We start from the raw sequence: 22,805 nt of genomic DNA, 5'->3' as shown, positions 1-22,805 counted from the left end.
TCAAGGATCAGTAGGATAGTCAGTTTTACAACGGTATGTTTGGCAGCAGGAGTGAAGGAGGTTTTGTTGCGAAATAGGAAGCCAATTCTAGATTTAATTTTGGATTGGAGATGCTATATGTGAGTCTGGAAAGAGAGTTTACAGTCTAACCAGACACCTAGGTATTTGTAGTTGTCCACCACACAGTGAGGGGAAAAAGTATTTGATCCCCTGCTGATTTTGTACGTTTGCCCACTGACAAAGAAAGGATCAGTCTATAATTTTAATGGTAGGTTTATTTGAACAGTGAGAGACAGAATAACAACACAAATATCCAGAAAAACACATGTCAAAATGTTATAAATTCATTTGCATTTTAATGAGGGAAATAAGTATTTGACCCCCTCTCAATCAGAAAGATTTCTGGCTCCCAGGTGTCTTTCATACAGGTAACGAGCTGAGATTAGGAGCACACACTTAAAGGGAGTGCTCCTAATCTCAGTGTGTTACCTGTATAAAAGACACCTGCCCACAGAAGCAATCAATCAATCAGATTCCAAACTCTCCACCATGGCCAAGACCAAAGAGCTCTCCAAGGATGTCAGGGTCAAGATTGTAGACCTACACAAGGCTGGAATGGGCTACAAGACCATCGCCAAGCAGCTTGGTGAGAAGGTGACAACAGTTGGTGCGATTATTCGCAAATGGATGAAACACAAAAAAACTGTCAATCTCCCTCGGCCTGGGGCTCCATGCAAGATCTCACCTCGTGGAGTTGCAATGATCATGAGAACGGTGAGGAATCAGCCCAGAACTACACGGGAGGATCTTGTCAATGATCTCAAGGCAGCTGGAACCATAGTCACCAAGAAAACAATTGGTAACACATTACGCCGTGAAGGACTGAAATCCTGCAGCGCCCGCAAGGTTCCCCTGCTCAAGAAAGCACATATACATGCCCGTCTGAAGTTTGCCAATGAACATCTGAATGATTCAGAGGACAACTGGGTGAAAGTGTTGTGGTCAGATGAGACCAAAATCGAGCTCTTTGGCATCAACTCAACTCTCCGTGTTTGGAGGAGGAGGAATGCTGCCTATGACCCCAAGAACACCATCCCCACCGTCAAACATGGAGGTGGAAACATTCTGCTAAGGGGACAGGACAACTTCACCACATCAAAGGGACGATGGACGGGGCCATGTACCAGAAAATCTTGGGTGAGAACCTCCTTCACTCAGCCAGGGCATTGAAAATGTGTCGTGGATGGGTATTCCAGCATGACAATGACCCAAAACACACGGCCAAGGCAACAAAGGAGTGGCTCAAGAAGAAGCACATTAAGGTCCTGGAGTGGCCTAGCCAGTCTCCAGACCTTAATCCCATAGAAAATCTGTGGAGGGAGCTGAAAGTTCGAGTTGCCAAACGTCAGCCTCGAAACCTTAATGACTTGGAGAAGATCTGCAAGGAGGAGTGGGACAAAATCCCTCCTGAGATGTGTGTAAACCTGGTGGCCAACTACAAGAAACATCTGACCTCTGTGATTGCCAACAAGGGTTTTGCCACCAAATACTAAGTCATGTTTTGCAGAGGGGTCAAATACTTATTTCCGTCATTAAAATGCAAATCATTTTATAACATTTTTGACATGCGTTTCTCTGGATTTTTTGTTGTTATTCTGTCTCTCACTGTTCAAATAAACGTACCATGTGCCTCGACCTAGGTTGGGCAAAATTAAAGATGGCGGTGTTCGCCTTAGCGATCTCACTAGTATAAAGACCTCCTCCATCCCTGCCATTATTGAAAGAGATTGTGATACTTCACATCTCAAAATAGGACTACTTAATGTTAGATCCCTCACTTCAAAGGCAGTTATAGTCAATTAACTAATCACTGATCATAATCTTGATGTGATTGGCCTGACTGAAACATGGCTTAAGCCTGATGAATTTACTGTGTTAAATGAGGCCTCACCCCCTGGTTACACTTGTGACCATATCCCCCGCGCATCCCGCAAAGGCGGAGGTGTAGCTAACATTTACGATAGCAAATTTCAATTTACTAAAAAAAAAAACAACAACAACGTTTTCGTCTTTTGAGCTTCTAGTCATGAAATCTATGCAGCCTACTCAATCACTTTTTATAGCTATTGTTTACAGGCCTCCTGGCCCATATGCAGCGTTCCTCACTGAGTTCCCTGAATTCCTATCGGACCTTGTAGTCATCGCAGATAATATTCTAATTTTTGGTGACTTTAATATTCACATGGAAAAGTCCACAGACCCACTCCAAAAGGCTTTCGGAGCCATCATCGACTCAGTGGGTTTTGTCCAACATGTCTCTGGACCTACTCACTGCCACAGTCATACTCTGGACCTAGTTTTGTCCCATGGAATAAATGTTGTGGATCTTAATGTTTTTCCTCATAAATTCTCAGACAACCCAAAGATTCCTCGATGCCCTTCCAGACTCCCTCTGCCTGCCCAAGGACGTCAGAGGACAAAAATCAGTTAACCACCTAACCGAGGAACTCAATTTAACCTTGCGCAATACCCTAGATGCAGTTGCACCCCTAAAAACTAAAAACATTTGTCATAAGAAACTAGCTCCCTGGTATACAGAAAATACACGAGCTCTGAAGCAAGCTTCCAGAAAATTGGAACGGAAATGGCGCCACACCAAACTGGAAGTCTTCCGACTAGCTTGGAAAGACAGTACCGTGCAGTATCGAAGAGACCTCACTGCTGCTCAATCATCCTATTTTTCCAACTTAATTGAGGAAAATAAGAACAATCCCCCCCAAAAAATGTATACTGTCGCAAAGTTAACTAAAAAGCAGCATTCCCCAAGAGAGGATGGCTCTCACTTCAGCAGTAATGAATTCATGAACTTCTTTAAGGAAAAGATCATGATCATTAGAAAGCAAATTATGGACTCCTCTTTAAATCTGCGTTTTCCTCCAAAGCTCCGTTGTCCTGAGTCTGCACAACCCTGCCAGGACCTAGGTTCAAGGGAGACACTAAAGTGTTTTAGTACTATATCTCTTGACACAATGATGAAAATAATCATGGCCTCTAAACCTTCAAGCTGCATACTGGACCCTATTCCAACTAAACTACTGAAAGAGCTGCTTCCTGTGCTTGGCCCTCCTATGTTGAACATAATAAACGGTTCTCTATCCACCGGATGTGTACCAAACTCACTAAAAGTGGCAGTAATAAAGCATCTCTTGAAAAAGCCAAACCTTGACCCAGAAAAAATAAAAAACTATCGGCCTATATCGAATCTTCCATTCCTCTCAAAGATTTTAGAAAAAGCTGTTGCGCAGCAACTCACTGCCTTCCTGAAGACAAACAATGTATACGAAACGCTTCAGTCTGGTTTTAGACCCCATCATAGCACTGAGACTGCACTTGTGAAGGTGGTAAATTACCTTTTAATGTCAGACCGAGGCTCTGCATCTGTCCTCGTGCTCCTAGATCTTGGTGCTGCTTTTGATACCATCGATCACCACATTCTTTTGGAGAGATTGGAAACCCAAATTGGTCTACACGGACAAGTTCTGGCCTGGTTTAGATCTTATCTGTCGGAAAGATATCAGTTTGTCTCTGTGAATGGTTTGTCCTCTGACAAATCAACTGTAAACTTCGGTGTTCCTCAAGGTTCCGTTTTAGGACCACTATTGTTTTCACTATATATTTTACCTCTTGGGGATGTCATTCGAAAACATAATGTTAAATTTCACTGCTATGCGGATGACACACAGCTGTACATTTCAATGAAACATGGTGAAGCCCCAAAATTGCCCTCGCTAGAAGCCTGTGTCTCAGACATAAGGAAGTGGATGGCTGCAAACGCTCTACCTTTAAACTCGACAAAACAGAGATGCTTGTTCTAGGTCCCAAGAAACAAAGAGATCTTCTGTTGAATCTGACAATTAATCTGGATGGTTGTACAGTCGTCTCAAATAAAACTGTGAAGGACCTCTGCGTTACTCTGGACCCTGATCTCTCTTTTGAAGAACATATCAAGACTGTTTCAAGGACAGCTTTTTTCCATCTACGTAACATTGCAAAAATCTGAAACTTTCTGTCCAAAAATGACGCAGAAAAATTAATCCATGCCTTTGTTACTTCTAGGTTGGACTACTGCAATGCTCTACTTTCCGGCTACCCGGATAAAGCACTAAATAAACTTCAGTTAGTGCTAAATATGGCTGCTAGAATCCTGACTAGAACCCAAAAATTTGATCATATTACTCCAATGCTAGCCTCCCTACACTGGCTTCCTGTTAAGGCAAGGGCTGATTTCAAGGTTTTACTGCTAACCTACAAAGCATTACATGGGCTTGCTCCTACCTATCTTTCCGATTTGGTCCTGCCGTACATACCTACACGTACGCTACGGTCACAAGACGCGGGCCTCCTAATTGTTCCTAGAATTTCTAAGCAAACAGCTGGAGGCAGGGCTTTCTCCTATAGAGCTCAATTTCTATGGAATAGTCTGCCTACCCATGTGAGAGACGCAGACTCAGTCTCAACCTTTAAGTCTTTACTGAAGACACATCTCTTCAGTAGGTCCTATGATTAAGTGTAGTCTGGCCCATGGGTGTGAAGGTGAACGGAAAGGCTGGAGCAACGAACCGCCCTTGCTCTCTCTGCCTGGCCGGTTTCCCCTCTTTCCACTGGGATTCTCTGCCTATACCCCTATTACAGGGGCTGAGTCACTGGCTTACTGATGTTCTTCCATGCCGTCCCTGGGAGGGGTGCGTCACTTGAGTGGGTTGAGTCACTGACGTGGTCTTCCTGTCTGGGTTGGCGCCCCCCCCTTGGGTTGTGCCGTGGCGGAGATCTTTGTGGGCTATACTCGGCCTTGTCCCGGGATGGTATGTTGGTGGTTGGAGATATCTCTCCAGTGGTGTGGGGGCTGTGCTTTGGCAAAGTGGGTGGGGTTATATCCTACCTGTTTGGCCCTGTCCGGGGGTTTCATCGGTTGGGGCCACAGTGTCTCCTGACCCCTCCTGTCTCAGCCTCCAGTATTTATGCTGCAGTAGTTTATGTGTCAGGGGGCTAGGGTCAGTCTGTCACATCTGGAGTATTTATCTTGTCTTTTCCGGTGTCCTGTGTGAATTTAAATATGCTCTCTAATTCTTTCTTTCTCTCTCTTTATTTCTCTCTTGGAGGACCTGAGCCCTAGGACCATGCCTCAGGACTACCTGGCTTGATGACTCCTTGCTGTCCCCAGTTCACCTGGCCGTGCTGCTGCTCCAGTTCCAACTGTTCTGCCTGCAGCTATGGAACCCTGACCTGTTCACCGGATGTGCTACCTGTCCCAGACCTGCTGTCCCAGACCTGCTGAAACCCTGACCTGTTCACTGGACGTGCTACCTGTCCCAGACCTGCTGTTTTCAACTCTCTAGAGACAGCAGGAGCGGTAGAGATACTCTCAAAGATCGGCTATGAAAAAGCCAACTGACACTTACTCTTGTGTTACTGACTTGTTACACCCTCGACAACTACTATGATTATTATTATTTGACCATGCTGGTCATTTATGAACATTTGAACATCTTGGCCATGTGCTGTTATAATCTCCACCCGGCACAGCCGGAAGAGGACTGGCCACCCCTCATAGCCTGGTTCCTCTCTAGGTTTCTTCCTAGGTTTTGGCCTTTCTAGGGAGTTTTACCTAGCCACCGTGCTTCTACACCTGCATTGCTTGCTGTTTGGGGTTTTAGGCTGGGTTTCTGTACAGCACTTTGAGATATCAGCTGATGTAAGAAGGGCTATATAAATAATTTGGATTTGATTTGATTTGATGTAAATATTACCTCAATTACCTCGACTAACCGGTGCCCCCGTTCATTGACTCTATACCGGTACCACCTGTATATAGTCTCGCTATTGTTAATTTACTGCTGCTCTTTAACTACGTGTTAGTTTTATTTCTTATTCTTATTCATATTTTTTAAACTGCATTGTTGGTTAGGGGCTTGTAAGTAAGCATTTCACTGTAACGTCTACACCTGTGTTATTCGGCGCATGTGACTAATAACATTTGATTTGATTTGAAATAGAGCTAACGCAAAATCCTATAGGAAAACCTGGTTCACTTTGCTTTCCAACAGACACAGGGAGACAAATTCATCTTTCAGTAGGACAATAACCTAAAACACAAGGCCAAATATACACTGGAGTTGCTTACCTAGACGACATTGAAATATTCAACAACCAGCTTGACAGAGCTTATAAATAATAATGTGCAAATACTGTACAATTGAGCTGTGGAAAGCTCTTAGAGCCTTACCCAGAAAGACTCACAGCTGTAATTGCTGCCAAAGGTGATTCTAACATGTATTGATGCAGGGGTGTGAATACTTAAATAAATTAGATATTTCTGTATTTCATTTTCGATGAAGTTGCAAAATTGTCTAAAAACATGTTTTCACTTTGTCATTAAGGGGTATTGTGTGTAGATGGGTGAGAAGAAAAATAAATTTAATACATTTGAAATCAGGCTGCAATTACAAAATGTGAATAAATCAAGGGGTGTGAATATTTTCTGAAGGCACTGTATGGTCTATACTTGGCATGTAGGTTTCTCACATATGGGTGCACAATTTGTAACATGGGGGATGAGAATGGGCAGGATATATGTACTAAAATACTGTCGGTTTTACTATAGTTAAAAAAGTGTAGTGTTTTTGCAGACATTACTGTAGTATTTACTACAGTGTTTTTTTGTGGATAATTCTACAACATTCTATAGGAAGTATTAAACATGATCGAGGGATCCTACAGTATACTATAGTTTACTATAGAATTCTATAGTAAGTACTGTAAAATTCTATAGTGAACTGTTGTATTTTTTGATGTGGGTTAGGGCTATCAATTAAACCTTGCTCAAACGCAAAGTACAGTTACAGAGATAACATAAAAACACATTTCTACACTAACCTTTCACCATCACAGACAAAGTCAGGTAAGGTACAAATGTCTAAGGTATGTGTGTCTAAGGTTTCTAAGGTACAAATGTAGCCTAATGTATGCCAATAACAGCATTAAGCATTATCTAACATTATACTGTAGTGACTACAGCGTTAGACCGGTTGAAGGCTTTTCACCATGTCTGTTTAGATTTGGCTATTCTGTAGATCCACCAGAGAGTCAGCTGCTGTCTGCTAGCTTCTTCCTCTTAACAGCCTTCCTCTAACAAATCCCTTGCCTGGTCTCTGAGGAGGTGTTCTGAAGAGAGCAGCATAATCTTCAGGACGGTATGCCTGCATTGTCCTCACGTCCAGATCCTACTCTGATTTACTGACAGCTAGCAGGTAGATCCAGCCTGTGAATCTGTTGTATCAGGGGGAAGACAAGCCTGAAAATAAGCGATATGCAAGTGTTGAGCTGAGATAGTAGGGCAGCAGTCTCTCCATGAAGCTGACAAAATGGGTTCCGTCATGTGGATGCCATTCAGTGTGTTAGGGTTAGCATAATCTCAGTTAACCCAGAACTAAAGTCTCATGTAATTGGTCAGCTGCTCAAAATAATGATGGGTCCATACATGTTAAGAGATAGTTGAAATGCTAGAAAGAGCAATATGGGGCTCCCGAGTGGTGCAGTGGTGTAAGGCACTGCATCTCAGTTCAAGAGGGGTCAATATAGTCCCTGGTTCAAATCCAGGCTGTATCATATCCGGCCATGATTGGAAGCCCCATAGGCCGGTACACAATGGCCCAGTGTTGTCTGGGTTTGGCCGGGGTAGGCTATCATTGTAAATAAAAATGTGTTCTTAACTAACTTGCCTGGTTAAAAATATTTTTTTGGGGGGGGAATCGTGATTTGTCCAAATAACCAGTGACGAACAGTGGCGACCCTTCATTCAGGCCAAAACCCCACTAGAAAACATGTATTTTTGAAATGGCCTGTTATGCATGTAATTCTGGCATTAATTCATGTCACATGTCAGTTTAGCAAACAATGTAAAAAAAATATATTCTTGAGTCAATAAAGCAGCATACAAACATGGTCTCCTTCTTTGAGTAAGGCAGCTCCAGAATTCAGCCGTTTCTGTGGTGGGGGGGGGGGCAGCCAGCGAAAGCACAGAGCGTGGGCGCCCTGTTCAAGTGAGAACAGCACAACAACAGTAAGTCCAAAAATAAGTTTAGTATATTGCTGCATAAGTGATGTAATATGCCAGGGAGATATGTATACTGTAGCTGTTGTGTAGTAAACTGTTAGTAACCCACCATAAGAATTTGGTCCCTCTCTCCCACAGAACTTAGCCTACCGTTCTGACTTCAGAGATTCAGATTTAGAAATTCAGAGATTCACTTGGTACTGCACATGTAGCCTATAGCCTGTTATAGAGAAAAGTCATCATTGAATATTGTAAAAGCTTTCATTGTGTACTTATGTGCCGCCGTTAATTAGCCTACTGTTCTGACTTGGTGTACAGGAGAATACTGTAAGAACGGCCCATGTTCTGAATTCTGTTGCTGTTGCTGTCCATTTCAATAGCACAGAACATAGAGGCATATAGGCTACGTCCATCTCAGTTCGCTCATGTCTTAATCTACATTATGGCTTGCCTATTATCCGCTCATCGTTCCCTTATGCCATAGTTAGTTCATACATCTCCATTGTTATTTTGCTTATATAGGTCTATCTCATTAACTTAGTTATAATTTTAGGCAATGTTACAATTATGCATTTCATTGTTTTGCTGACTTTGTGTATTACAATTAGCCAATGTGCCTTTCTCCACGAGGAGGGGATACTATATAATGTTGTTGGGTCTGTAACCGTGAGGAGGAGATACTATATAATGTTGTTGGGTCTGTAACCATGAGGAGGAGATACTATATAATGTTGTTGGGTCTGTAACCATGAGGAGGATACTATATAATGTTGTTGGGTCTGTAACCATGAGGAGGAGATACTATACAATGTTGTTGGGTCTGTAACCATGAGGAGATACTATATAATGTTGTTGGGTCTGTAACCGTGAGGAGGAGATACTATATAATGTTGTTGGGTCTGTAACCATGAGGAGGAGATACTATATAATGTTGTTGGGTCTGTAACCGTGAGGAGCAGATACTATATAATGTTGTTGGATCTGTAACCATGAGGAGGAGATACTATATAATGTTGTTGGGTCTGTAACCGTGAGGAGGAGATACTATATAATGTTGTTGGGTCTGTAACCATGAGGAGATACTATATAATGTTGTTGGGTCTGTAACCATGAGGAGATACTATATAATGTTGTTGGGTCTGTAACCATGAGGAGGAGATACTATATAATGTTGTTCGGTCTGTAACCATGAGGAGATACTATATAATGTTGTTGGGTCTATAACCATGAGGAGGAGATACTATATAATGTTGTTGGGTCTGTAACCATGAGGAGATACTATATAATGTTGTTGGGTCTGTAACCGTGAGGAGGAGATACTATATAATGTTGTTGGGTCTGTAACCATGAAGAGGAGATACTATATAATGTTGTTTGGTCTGTAACCGTGAGGAGGAGATACTATATAATGTTGTTGGGTCTGTAACCATGAAGAGGAGATACTATATAATGTTGTTGGGTCTGTAACCATGAGGAGGAGATACTATATAATGTTGTTGGGTCTGTAACCGTGAGGAGGAGATACTATATAATGTTGTTGGGTCTGTAACCATGAGGAGGAGATACTATATAATGTTGTTGGGTCTGTAACCGTGAGGAGGAGATACTATATAATGTTGTTGGGTCTGTAACCATGAGGAGGAGATACTATATAATGTTGTTGGGTCTGAAACCGTGAGGAGATACTATATAATGTTGTTGGGTCTGTAACCATGAGGAGGAGATACTATATAATGTTGTTGGGTCTGTAACCGTGAGGAGGAGATACTATATAATGTTGTTGGGTCTGTAACCATGAGGAGATACTATATAATGTTGTTGGGTCTGTAACCGTGAGGAGGAGATACTATATAATGTTGTGGGTTCTGTAACCGTGAGGAGATACTATATAATGTTGTTGGGTCTGTAACCATGAGGAGGAGATACTATATAATGTTGTTGGGTCTGTAACCGTGAGGAGATACTATATAATGTTGTTGGGTCTGTAACCATGAGGAGGAGAAACTATATAATGTTGTTGGGTCTGTAACCACGAGGAGGAGATTCTATATAATGTTGTTTGGTCTGTAACCGTGAGGAGGAGATACAATATAATGTTGTTGGGTCTGTAACCGTGAGGAGATACTATATAATGTTATTGGGTCTGTAACCATGAGGAGGAGATACTATATAATGTTGTTGGGTCTGTAACCGTGAGGAGGATATACTATATAATGTTGTTGGGTCTGTAACCATGAGGAGGAGATACTATATAATGTTGTTGGGTCTGTAACCATGAGGAGATACTATATAATGTTGTTGGGTCTGTAACCGTGAGGAGGAGATACTATATAATGTTGTTGGGTCTGTAACCATGAAGAGGAGATACTATATAATGTTGTTTGGTCTGTAACCGTGAGGAGGAGATACTATATAATGTTGTTGGGTCTGTAACCATGAGGAAATACTATATAATGTTGTTGGGTCTGTAACCGTGAGGAGGAGATACTATATAATGTTGTTGGGTCTGTAACCATGAAGAGGAGATACTATATAATGTTGTTTGGTCTGTAACCGTGAGGAGGAGATACTATATAATGTTGTTGGGTCTGTAACCATGAAGAGGAGATACTATATAATGTTGTTGGGTCTGTAACCATGAGGAGGAGATACTATATAATGTTGTTGGGTCTGTAACCGTGAGGAGGAGATACTATATAATGTTGTTGGGTCTGTAACCATGAGGAGGAGATACTATATAATGTTGTTGGGTCTGTAACCGTGAGGAGGAGATACTATATAATGTTGTTGGGTCTGTAACCATGAGGAGGAGATACTATATAATGTTGTTGGGTCTGAAACCGTGAGGAGATACTATATAATGTTGTTGGGTCTGTAACCATGAGGAGGAGATACTATATAATGTTGTTGGGTCTGTAACCGTGAGGAGGAGATACTATATAATGTTGTTGGGTCTGTAACCATGAGGAGATACTATATAATGTTGTTGGGTCTGTAACCGTGAGGAGGAGATACTATATAATGTTGTGGGTTCTGTAACCGTGAGTAGATACTATATAATGTTGTTGGGTCTGTAACCATGAGGAGGAGATACTATATAATGTTGTTGGGTCTGTAACGATGAGGAGGATACTATATAATGTTGTTGGGTCTCTAACCGTGAGCAGGAGATACTATATAATGTTGTTGGGTCAGTAACCATGAGGAGATACTATATGATGTTGTTTGGTCTGTAACTGTGAGGAGGAGATACTATATAATGTTGGTGGGTCTGTAACCGTGAGGAGGAGTTACTATATAATGTTGTTGGGTCTGTAACCATGAGGAGGAGATACTATATAATGTTGTTGGGTCTGTAACCATGAAGACGAGATACTATATAATGTTGTTGGGTCTGTAACCATGAGGAGGAGATACTATATAATGTTGTTGGGTCTGTAACCATGAGGAGGAGATACTATATAATGTTGTTGGGTCTGTAACCATGAGGAGGAGATACTATATAATGTTGTTGGGTCTGTAACCATGAGGAGGAGATACTATATAATGTTGTTGGGTCTGTAACCATGAGGAGATACTATATAATGTTGTTGGGTCTGTAACCGTGAGGAGGAGATACTATATAATGTTGTTGGGTCTGTAACCATGAAGAGGAGATACTATATAATGTTGTTTGGTCTGTAACCGTGAGGAGGAGATACTATATAATGTTGTTGGGTCTGTAACCATGAGGAAATACTATATAATGTTGTTGGGTCTGTAACCGTGAGGAGGAGATACTATATAATGTTGTTGGGTCTGTAACCATGAAGAGGAGATACTATATAATGTTGTTTGGTCTGTAACCGTGAGGAGGAGATACTATATAATGTTGTTGGGTCTGTAACCATGAAGAGGAGATACTATATAATGTTGTTGGGTCTGTAACCATGAGGAGGAGATACTATATAATGTTGTTGGGTTTGTAACCGTGAGGAGGAGATACTATATAATGTTGTTGGGTCTGTAACCATGAGGAGGAGATACTATATAATGTTGTTGGGTCTGTAACCGTGAGGAGGAGATACTATATAATGTTGTTGGGTCTGTAACCATGAGGAGGAGATACTATATAATGTTGTTGGGTCTGAAACCGTGAGGAGATACTATATAATGTTGTTGGGTCTGTAACCATGAGGAGGAGATACTATATAATGTTGTTGGGTCTGTAACCGTGAGGAGGAGATACTATATAATGTTGTTGGGTCTGTAACCATGAGGAGATACTATATAATGTTGTTGGGTCTGTAACCGTGAGGAGGAGATACTATATAATGTTGTGGGTTCTGTAACCGTGAGTAGATACTATATAATGTTGTTGGGTCTGTAACCATGAGGAGGAGATACTATATAATGTTGTTGGGTCTGTAACGATGAGGAGGATACTATATAATGTTGTTGGGTCTCTAACCGTGAGCAGGAGATACTATATAATGTTGTTGGGTCAGTAACCATGAGGAGATACTATATGATGTTGTTTGGTCTGTAACCGTGAGGAGGAGATACTGTATAATGTTGGTGGGTCTGTAACCGTGAGGAGGAGTTACTATATAATGTTGTTGGGTCTGTAACCATGAGGAGGAGATACTATATAATGTTGTTGGGTCTGTAACCATGAAGACGAGATACTATATAATGTTGTTGGGTCTGTAACCATGAGGAGGAGATACTATATAATGTTGTTGGGTCTGTAACCATGAGGAGGAGATACTATATAATGTTGTTGGGTCTGTAACCATGAGGAGGAGATACTATATAATGTTGTTGGGTCTGTAACCATGAGGAGGAGATACTATATAATGTTGTTGGGTCTGTAACCGTGAGGAGGAGATACTATATAATGTTGTTGGGTCTGTAACCATGAAGAGGAGATACTATATAATGTTGTTGGGTCTGTAACCATGAGGAGGAGATACTATATAATGTTGTTGGGTCTGTAACCATGAGAAGGAGATACTATATAATGTTGTTGGGTCTGTAACCATGAGGAGGAGACACTATATAATGTTGTTGGGTCTGTAACCGTGAGGAGGAGATACTATATAATGTTGTTGGGTCTGTGACCGTGAGGAGGAGATACTATATAATGTTGTTGGGTCTGTAACCATGAGGAGGAGATACTATATAATGTTGTTGGGTCTGTAACCGTGAGGAGGAGATACTATATAATGTTGTTGGGTCTGTAACCGTGAGGAGGAGATACTATATAATGTTGTTGGGTCTGTAACGATGAGGAGGATACTATATAATGTTGTTGGGTCTCTAACCGTGAGCAGGAGATACTATATAATGTTGTTGGGTCAGTAACCATGAGGAGATACTATATGATGTTGTTTGGTCTGTAACCGTGAGGAGGAGATACTATATAATGTTGTTGGGTCGTTAACCATGGGGAGATACTATATAATGTTGTTGGGTCTCTAACCATGAGGAGTAGATACTATATAATGTTGGTGGGTCTGTAACCGTGAGGAGGAGATACTATATAATGTTGTTGGGTCTGTAACCATGAAGAGGAGATACTATATAATGTTGTTGGGTCTGTAACCGTGAGGAGGAGATACTATATAATGTTGTTGGTTCTGTAACCGTGAGGAGGAGATACTATATAATGTTGTCGGGTCTGTAACCATGAGGAGGAGATACTATATAATGTTGTTTGGTCTGTAACCGTGAGGAGGAGATACTATATAATGTTGTTGGGTCTGTAACCATGAAGAGGAGATACTATATAATGTTGTTGGGTCTGTAACCATGAGGAGGAGACACTATATAATGTTGTTGGGTCTGTAACCATGAGGAGGAGATACTATATAATGTTGTTGGGTCTGTAACCGTGAGGAGGAGATACTATATAATGTTGTTGGGTCTGTAACCATGAGGAGGAGATACTATATAATGTTGTTGGGTCTGTAACCATGAGGAGGAGATACTATATAATGTTGTTGGGTCTGTAACCGTGAGGAGGAGATACTATATAATGTTGTTGGGTCTGTAACCGTGAGGAGGAGATACTATATAATGTTGTTGGGTCTGTAACCATGAGGAGGAGACACTATATAATGTTGTTGGGTCTGTAACCGTGAGGAGGAGATACTATATAATGTTGTTGGGTCTGTGACCGTGAGGAGGAGATACTATATAATGTTGTTGGGTCTGTAACCATGAGGAGGAGATACTATATAATGTTGTTGGGTCTGTAACCATGAAGACGAGATACTATATAATGTTGTTGGGTCTGTAACCATGAGGAGGAGATACTATATAATGTTGTTGGGTCTGTAACCATGAGGAGGAGATACTATATAATGTTGTTGGGTCTGTAACCATGAGGAGGAGATACTATATAATGTTGTTGGGTCTGTAACCATGAGGAGGAGATACTATATAATGTTGTTGGTTCTGTAACCGTGAGGAGGAGATACTATATAATGTTGTTGGGTCTGTAACCATGAAGAGGAGATACTATATAATGTTGTTGGGTCTGTAACCATGAGGAGGAGATACTATATAATGTTGTTGGGTCTGTAACCATGAGAAGGAGATACTATATAATGTTGTTGGGTCTGTAACCATGAGGAGGAGACACTATATAATGTTGTTGGGTCTGTAACCGTGAGGAGGAGATACTATATAATGTTGTTGGGTCTGTGACCGTGAGGAGGAGATACTATATAATGTTGTTGGGTCTGTAACCATGAGGAGGAGATACTATATAATGTTGTTGGGTCTGTAACCGTGAGGAGGAGATACTATATAATGTTGTTGGGTCTGTAACCGTGAGGAGGAGATACTATATAATGTTGTTGGGTCTGTAACGATGAGGAGGATACTATATAATGTTGTTGGGTCTCTAACCTTGAGCAGGAGATACTATATAATGTTGTTGGGTCAGTAACCATGAGGAGATACTATATGATGTTGTTTGGTCTGTAACCGTGAGGAGGAGATACTATATAATGTTGTTGGGTCGTTAACCATGGGGAGATACTATATAATGTTGTTGGGTCTCTAACCATGAGGAGAAGATACTATATAATGTTGGTGGGTCTGTAACCGTGAGGAGGAGATACTATATAATGTTGTTGGGTCTGTAACCATGAAGAGGAGATACTATATAATGTTGTTGGGTCTGTAACCGTGAGGAGGAGATACTATATAATGTTGTTGGTTCTGTAACCGTGAGGAGGAGATACTATATAATGTTGTCGGGTCTGTAACCATGAGGAGGAGATACTATATAATGTTGTTTGGTCTGTAACCGTGAGGAGGAGATACTATATAATGTTGTTGGGTCTGTAACCATGAAGAGGAGATACTATATAATGTTGTTGGGTCTGTAACCATGAGGAGGAGATACTATATAATGTTGTTGGGTCTGTAACCATGAGGAGGAGATACTATATAATGTTGTTGGGTCTGTAACCGTGAGGAGGAGATACTATATAATGTTGTTGGGTCTGTAACCATGAGGAGGAGATACTATATAATGTTGTTGGGTCTGTAACCATGAGGAGGAGATACTATATAATGTTGTTGGGTCTGTAACCGTGAGGAGGAGATACTATATAATGTTGTTGGGTCTGTAACCGTGAGGAGGAGATACTATATAATGTTGTTGGGTCTGTAACCATGAGGAGGAGACACTATATAATGTTGTTGGGTCTGTAACCGTGAGGAGGAGATACTATATAATGTTGTTGGGTCTGTGACCGTGAGGAGGAGATACTATATAATGTTGTTGGGTCTGTAACCATGAGGAGGAGATACTATATAATGTTGTTGGGTCTGTAACCGTGAGGAGGAGATACTATATAATGTTGTTGGGTCTGTAACCGTGAGGAGGAGATACTATATAATGTTGTTGGGTCTGTAACGATGAGGAGGATACTATATAATGTTGTTGGGTCTCTAACCGTGAGCAGGAGATACTATATAATGTTGTTGGGTCTGTAACCATGAGGAGGAGATACTATATAATGTTGTTGGGTCTGTAACCATGAGGAGGAGATACTATATAATGTTGTTGGGTCTGTAACCGTGAGGAGGAGATACTATATAATGTTGTTGGGTCTGTAACCATGAAGAGGAGATACTATATAATGTTGTTGGGTCTGTAACCATGAGGAGGAGATACAAGATAATGTTGTTGGGTCTGTAACCATGAGGAGGAGATACTATATAATGTTGTTGGGTCTGTAACCATGAGAAGGAGATACTATATAATGTTGTTGGGTCTGTAACCATGAGGAGGAGACACTATATAATGTTGTTGGGTCTGTAACCGTGAGGAGGAGATACTATATAATGTTGTTGGGTCTGTGACCGTGAGGAGGAGATACTATATAATGTTGTTGGGTCTGTAACCATGAGGAGGAGATACTATATAATGTTGTTGGGTCTGTAACCGTGAGTAGGAGATACTATATAATGTTGTTGGGTCTGTAACCGTGAGGAGGAGATACTATATAATGTTGTTGGGTCTGTAACGATGAGGAGGATACTATATAATGTTGTTGGGTCTCTAACCGTGAGCAGGAGATACTATATAATGTTGTTGGGTCAGTAACCATGAGGAGATACTATATGATGTTGTTTGGTCTGTAACCGTGAGGAGGAGATACTATATAATGTTGTTGGGTCGTTAACCATGGGGAGATACTATATAATGTTGTTGGGTCTGTAACTGTGAGGAGATACTATATAATGTTGTTGGGTCTGTAACCATGAGGAGGAGATACTATATAATGTTGTTGGGTCTGTAACCGTGAGGAGGAGATACTATATAATGTTGTTGGGTCTGTAACCATGAGGAGATTAGATACTACATAATGTTGTTGGGTCTGTAACCATGAGGAGGAGATACTATATAATGTTGTTGGGTCTGTAACCGTGAGGAGGAGATACTATATAATGTTGTTGGGTCTGTAACCGTGAGGAGGAGATACTATATAATGTTGTTGGGTCTGTAACCATGAGGAGATTAGACACTACATAATGTTGTTGGGTCTGTAACCATGAGGAGGAGATACTATATAATGTTGTTGGGTCTGTAACCGTGAGGAGGAGATACTATATAATGTTGTTGGGTCTGTAACCGTGAGGAGGAGATACTATATAATGTTGTTGGGTCTGTAACCATGAATAGGAGATACTATATAATGTTGTTGGGTCTGTAACCGTGAGGAGGAGATACTATATAATGTTGTTGGGTCTGTAACCGTGAGGAGGGGATACTATATAATGTTGTTGGGTCTGTAACCGTGAGGAGGAGATACTATATAATGTTGTTGGGTCTGTAACCATGAGGAGGAGATACTATATAATGTTGTTGGGTCTGTAACCGAAAGGAGGAGATACTATATAATGTTGTTGGGTCTGTAACCGTGAGGAGGAGATACAATATAATGTTGTTGGGTCTGTAACCGTGAGGAGATACTATATAATGTTGTTGGGTCTGTAACCGTGAGGATGAGATACTATATAATGTTGTTGGGTCTGTAACCGTGAGGATGAGATACTATATAATGTTGTTGGGTCTGTAACCGTGAGGAGTGGATACTATATAATGTTGTTGGGTCTGTAACCGTGAGGAGGAGTTACTATATAATGTTGTTGGGTCTGTAACCATGAGGAGGAGATACTATATAATGTTGTTGGGTCTGTAACCGTGAGGAGGAGATACTATATAATGTTGTTGGGTCTGTAACCATGAGGAGGAGATACTATATAATGTTGTTGGGTCTGTAACTGTGAGGAGATACTATATAATGTTGTTGGGTCTGTAACCATGAGGAGGAGATACTATATAATGTTGTTGGGTCTGTAACCATGAGGAGGAGATACTATATAATGTTGTTGGGTCTGTAACTGTGAGGAGATACTATATAATGTTGTTGGGTCTGTAACCATGAGGAGGAGATACTATATAATGTTGTTGGGTCTGTAACCGTGAGGAGGAGATACTATATAATGTTGTTGGGTCTGTAACCATGAGGAGATTAGATACTACATAATGTTGTTGGGTCTGTAACCATGAGGAGGAGATACTATATAATGTTGTTGGGTCTGTAACCGTGAGGAGGAGATACTATATAATGTTGTTGGGTCTGTAACCGTGAGGAGGAGATACTATATAATGTTGTTGGGTCTGTAACCGTGAGGAGGAGATACTATATAATGTTGTTGGGTCTGTAACCATGAGGAGATTAGACACTACATAATGTTGTTGGGTCTGTAACCATGAGGAGGAGATACTATATAATGTTGTTGGGTCTGTAACCGTGAGGAGGAGATACTATATAATGTTGTTGGGTCTGTAACCGTGAGGAGGAGATACTATATGATGTTGTTGGGTCTGTAACCATGAATAGGAGATACTATATAATGTTGTTGGGTCTGTAACCGTGAGGAGGAGATACTATATAATGTTGTTGGGTCTGTAACCGTGAGGAGGGGATACTATATAATGTTGTTGGGTCTGTAACCGTGAGGAGGAGATACTATATAATGTTGTTGGGTCTGTAACCGTGAGGAGGAGATACTATATAATGTTGTTGGGTCTGTACCGTGAGGAGGAGATACTATATAATGTTGTTGGGTCTGTAACCATGAGGAGATTAGATACTATATAATGTTGTTGGGTCTGTAACCGTGAGGAGGAGATACTATATAATGTTGTTGGGTCTGTACCGTGAGGAGGAGATACTATATAATGTTGTTGGGTCTGTAACCATGAGGAGATTAGATACTATATAATGTTGTTGGGTCTGTAACCGTGAGGAGGAGATACTATATAATGTTGTTGGGTCTGTAACCATGAGGAGGAGATACTATATAATGTTGTTGGGTCTGTAACCATGAGGAGGAGATACTATATAATGTTGTTGGGTCTGTAACCGAAAGGAGGAGATACTATATAATGTTGTTGGGTCTGTAACCATGAGGAGATTAGACACTACATAATGTTGTTGGGTCTGTAACCATGAGGAGGAGATACTATATAATGTTGTTGGGTCTGTAACCGTGAGGAGGAGATACTATATAATGTTGTTGGGTCTGTAACCGTGAGGAGGAGATACTATATAATGTTGTTGGGTCTGTAACCATGAATAGGAGATACTATATAATGTTGTTGGGTCTGTAACCGTGAGGAGGAGATACTATATAATGTTGTTGGGTCTGTAACCGTGAGGAGGGGATACTATATAATGTTGTTGGGTCTGTAACCGTGAGGAGGAGATACTATATAATGTTGTTGGGTCTGTAACCATGAGGAGGAGATACTATATAATGTTGTTGGGTCTGTAACCGAAAGGAGGAGATACTATATAATGTTGTTGGGTCTGTAACCGTGAGGAGGAGATACAATATAATGTTGTTGGGTCTGTAACCGTGAGGAGATACTATATAATGTTGTTGGGTCTGTAACCGTGAGGATGAGATACTATATAATGTTGTTGGGTCTGTAACCGTGAGGATGAGATACTATATAATGTTGTTGGGTCTGTAACCGTGAGGAGGGGATACTATATAATGTTGTTGGGTCTGTAACCGTGAGGAGGAGTTACTATATAATGTTGTTGGGTCTGTAACCATGAGGAGGAGATACTATATAATGTTGTTGGGTCTGTAACCGTGAGGAGGAGATACTATATAATGTTGTTGGGTCTGTAACCATGAGGAGGAGATACTATATAATGTTGTTGGGTCTGTAACTGTGAGGAGATACTATATAATGTTGTTGGGTCTGTAACCATGAGGAGGAGATACTATATAATGTTGTTGGGTCTGTAACCATGAGGAGGAGATACTATATAATGTTGTTGGGTCTGTAACTGTGAGGAGATACTATATAATGTTGTTGGGTCTGTAACCATGAGGAGGAGATACTATATAATGTTGTTGGGTCTGTAACCGTGAGGAGGAGATACTATATAATGTTGTTGGGTCTGTAACCATGAGGAGATTAGATACTACATAATGTTGTTGGGTCTGTAACCATGAGGAGGAGATACTATATAATGTTGTTGGGTCTGTAACCGTGAGGAGGAGATACTATATAATGTTGTTGGGTCTGTAACCGTGAGGAGGAGATACTATATAATGTTGTTGGGTCTGTACCGTGAGGAGGAGATACTATATAATGTTGTTGGGTCTGTAACCATGAGGAGATTAGATACTATATAATGTTGTTGGGTCTGTAACCGTGAGGAGGAGATACTATATAATGTTGTTGGGTCTGTAACCATGAGGAGGAGATACTATATAATGTTGTTGGGTCTGTAACCATGAGGAGGAGATACTATATAATGTTGTTGGGTCTGTAACCGAAAGGAGGAGATACTATATAATGTTGTTGGGTCTGTAACCGTGAGGAGGAGATACAATATAATGTTGTTGGGTCTGTAACCGTGAGGAGATACTATATAATGTGGTTGGGTCTGTAACCGTGAGGATGAGATACTATATAATGTTGTTGGCTCTGTAACCGTGAGGAGGGGATACTATATAATGTTGTTGGGTCTGTAACCGTGAGGAGGAGTTACTATATAATGTTGTTGGGTCTGTAACCATGAGGAGGAGATACTATATAATGTTGTTGGGTCTGTAACCATGAAGAGGAGATACTATATAATGTTGTTGGGTCTGTAACCATGAGGAGGAGATACTATATAATGTTGTTGGGTCTGTAACCATGAGGAGGAGATACTATATAATGTTGTTGGGTCTGTAACCGTGAGGAGGAGATACTATATAATGTTGTTGGGTCTGTAACCATGAAGAGGAGATACTATATAATGTTGTTGGGTCTGTAACCATGAGGAGGAGATACTATATAATGTTGTTGGGTCTGTAACCATGAGGAGGAGATACTATATAATGTTGTTGGGTCTGTAACCATGAGGAGGAGACACTATATAATGTTGTTGGGTCTGTAACCGTGAGGAGGAGATACTATATAATGTTGTTGGGTCTGTAACCGTGAGGAGGGGATACTATATAATGTTGTTGGGTCTGTAACCGTGAGGAGGAGATACTATATAATGTTGTTGGGTCTGTAACCGTGAGGAGGAGATACTATATAATGTTGTTGGGTCTGTACCGTGAGGAGGAGATACTATATAATGTTGTTGGGTCTGTAACCATGAGGAGATTAGATACTATATAATGTTGTTGGGTCTGTAACCGTGAGGAGGAGATACTATATAATGTTGTTGGGTCTGTAACCATGAGGAGGAGATACTATATCATGTTGTTGGGTCTGTAACCATGAGGAGGAGATACTATATAATGTTGTTGGGTCTGTAACCGAAAGGAGGAGATACTATATAATGTTGTTGGGTCTGTAACCGTGAGGAGGAGATACAATATAATGTTGTTGGGTCTGTAACCGTGAGGAGATACTATATAATGTGGTTGGGTCTGTAACCGTGAGGATGAGATACTATATAATGTTGTTGGCTCTGTAACCGTGAGGAGGGGATACTATATAATGTTGTTGGGTCTGTAACCGTGAGGAGGAGTTACTATATAATGTTGTTGGGTCTGTAACCATGAGGAGGAGATACTATATAATGTTGTTGGGTCTGTAACCATGAAGAGGAGATACTATATAATGTTGTTGGGTCTGTAACCATGAGGAGGAGATACTATATAATGTTGTTGGGTCTGTAACCATGAGGAGGAGATACTATATAATGTTGTTGGGTCTGTAACCATGAGGAGGAGATACTATATAATGTTGTTGGGTCTGTAACCATGAAGAGGAGATACTATATAATGTTGTTGGGTCTGTAACCATGAGGAGGAGATACTATATAATGTTGTTGGGTCTGTAACCATGAGGAGGAGATACTATATAATGTTGTTGGGTCAGTAACCATGAGGAGATACTATATGATGTTGTTTGGTCTGTAACCGTGAGGAGGAGATACTATATAATGTTGTTGGGTCGTTAACCATGGGGAGATACTATATAATGTTGTTGGGTCTCTAACCATGAGGAGTAGATACTATATAATGTTGGTGGGTCTGTAACCGTGAGGAGGAGATACTATATAATGTTGTTGGGTCTGTAACCATGAAGAGGAGATACTATATAATGTTGTTGGGTCTGTAACCGTGAGGAGGAGATACAATATAATGTTGTTGGGTCTGTAACCGTGAGGAGATACTATATAATGTTGTTGGGTCAGTAACCATGAGGAGATACTATATAATGTTGTTGGGTCTGTAACCGTGAGGATGAGATACTATATAATGTTGTTGGGTCTGTAACCGTGAGGAGGGGATACTATATAATGTTGTTGGGTCTGTAACCGTGAGGAGGAGTTACTATATAATGTTGTTGGGTCTGTAACCATGAGGAGGAGATACTATATAATGTTGTTGGGTCTGTAACCATGAAGAGGAGATACTATTTAATGTTGTTGGGTCTGTAACCATGAGGAGGAGATACTATATAATGTTGTTGGGTCTGTAACCATGAGGAGGAGATACTATATAATGTTGTTGGGTCTGTAACCATGAGGAGGAGATACTATATAATGTTGTTGGGTCTGTAACCATGAGGAGGAGATACTATATAATGTTGTTGGGTCTGTAACCGTGAGGAGGAGATACTATATAATGTTGTTGGGTCTGTAACCAT

This window comes from Salmo salar, chromosome 15 (genome assembly GCF_965601325.2).
Source record: "Salmo salar chromosome 15, fSalSal1, whole genome shotgun sequence".
NCBI classification, from domain to species: domain Eukaryota; kingdom Metazoa; phylum Chordata; class Actinopteri; order Salmoniformes; family Salmonidae; genus Salmo; species Salmo salar.
This window is presented reverse-complemented; position numbering follows the sequence as displayed.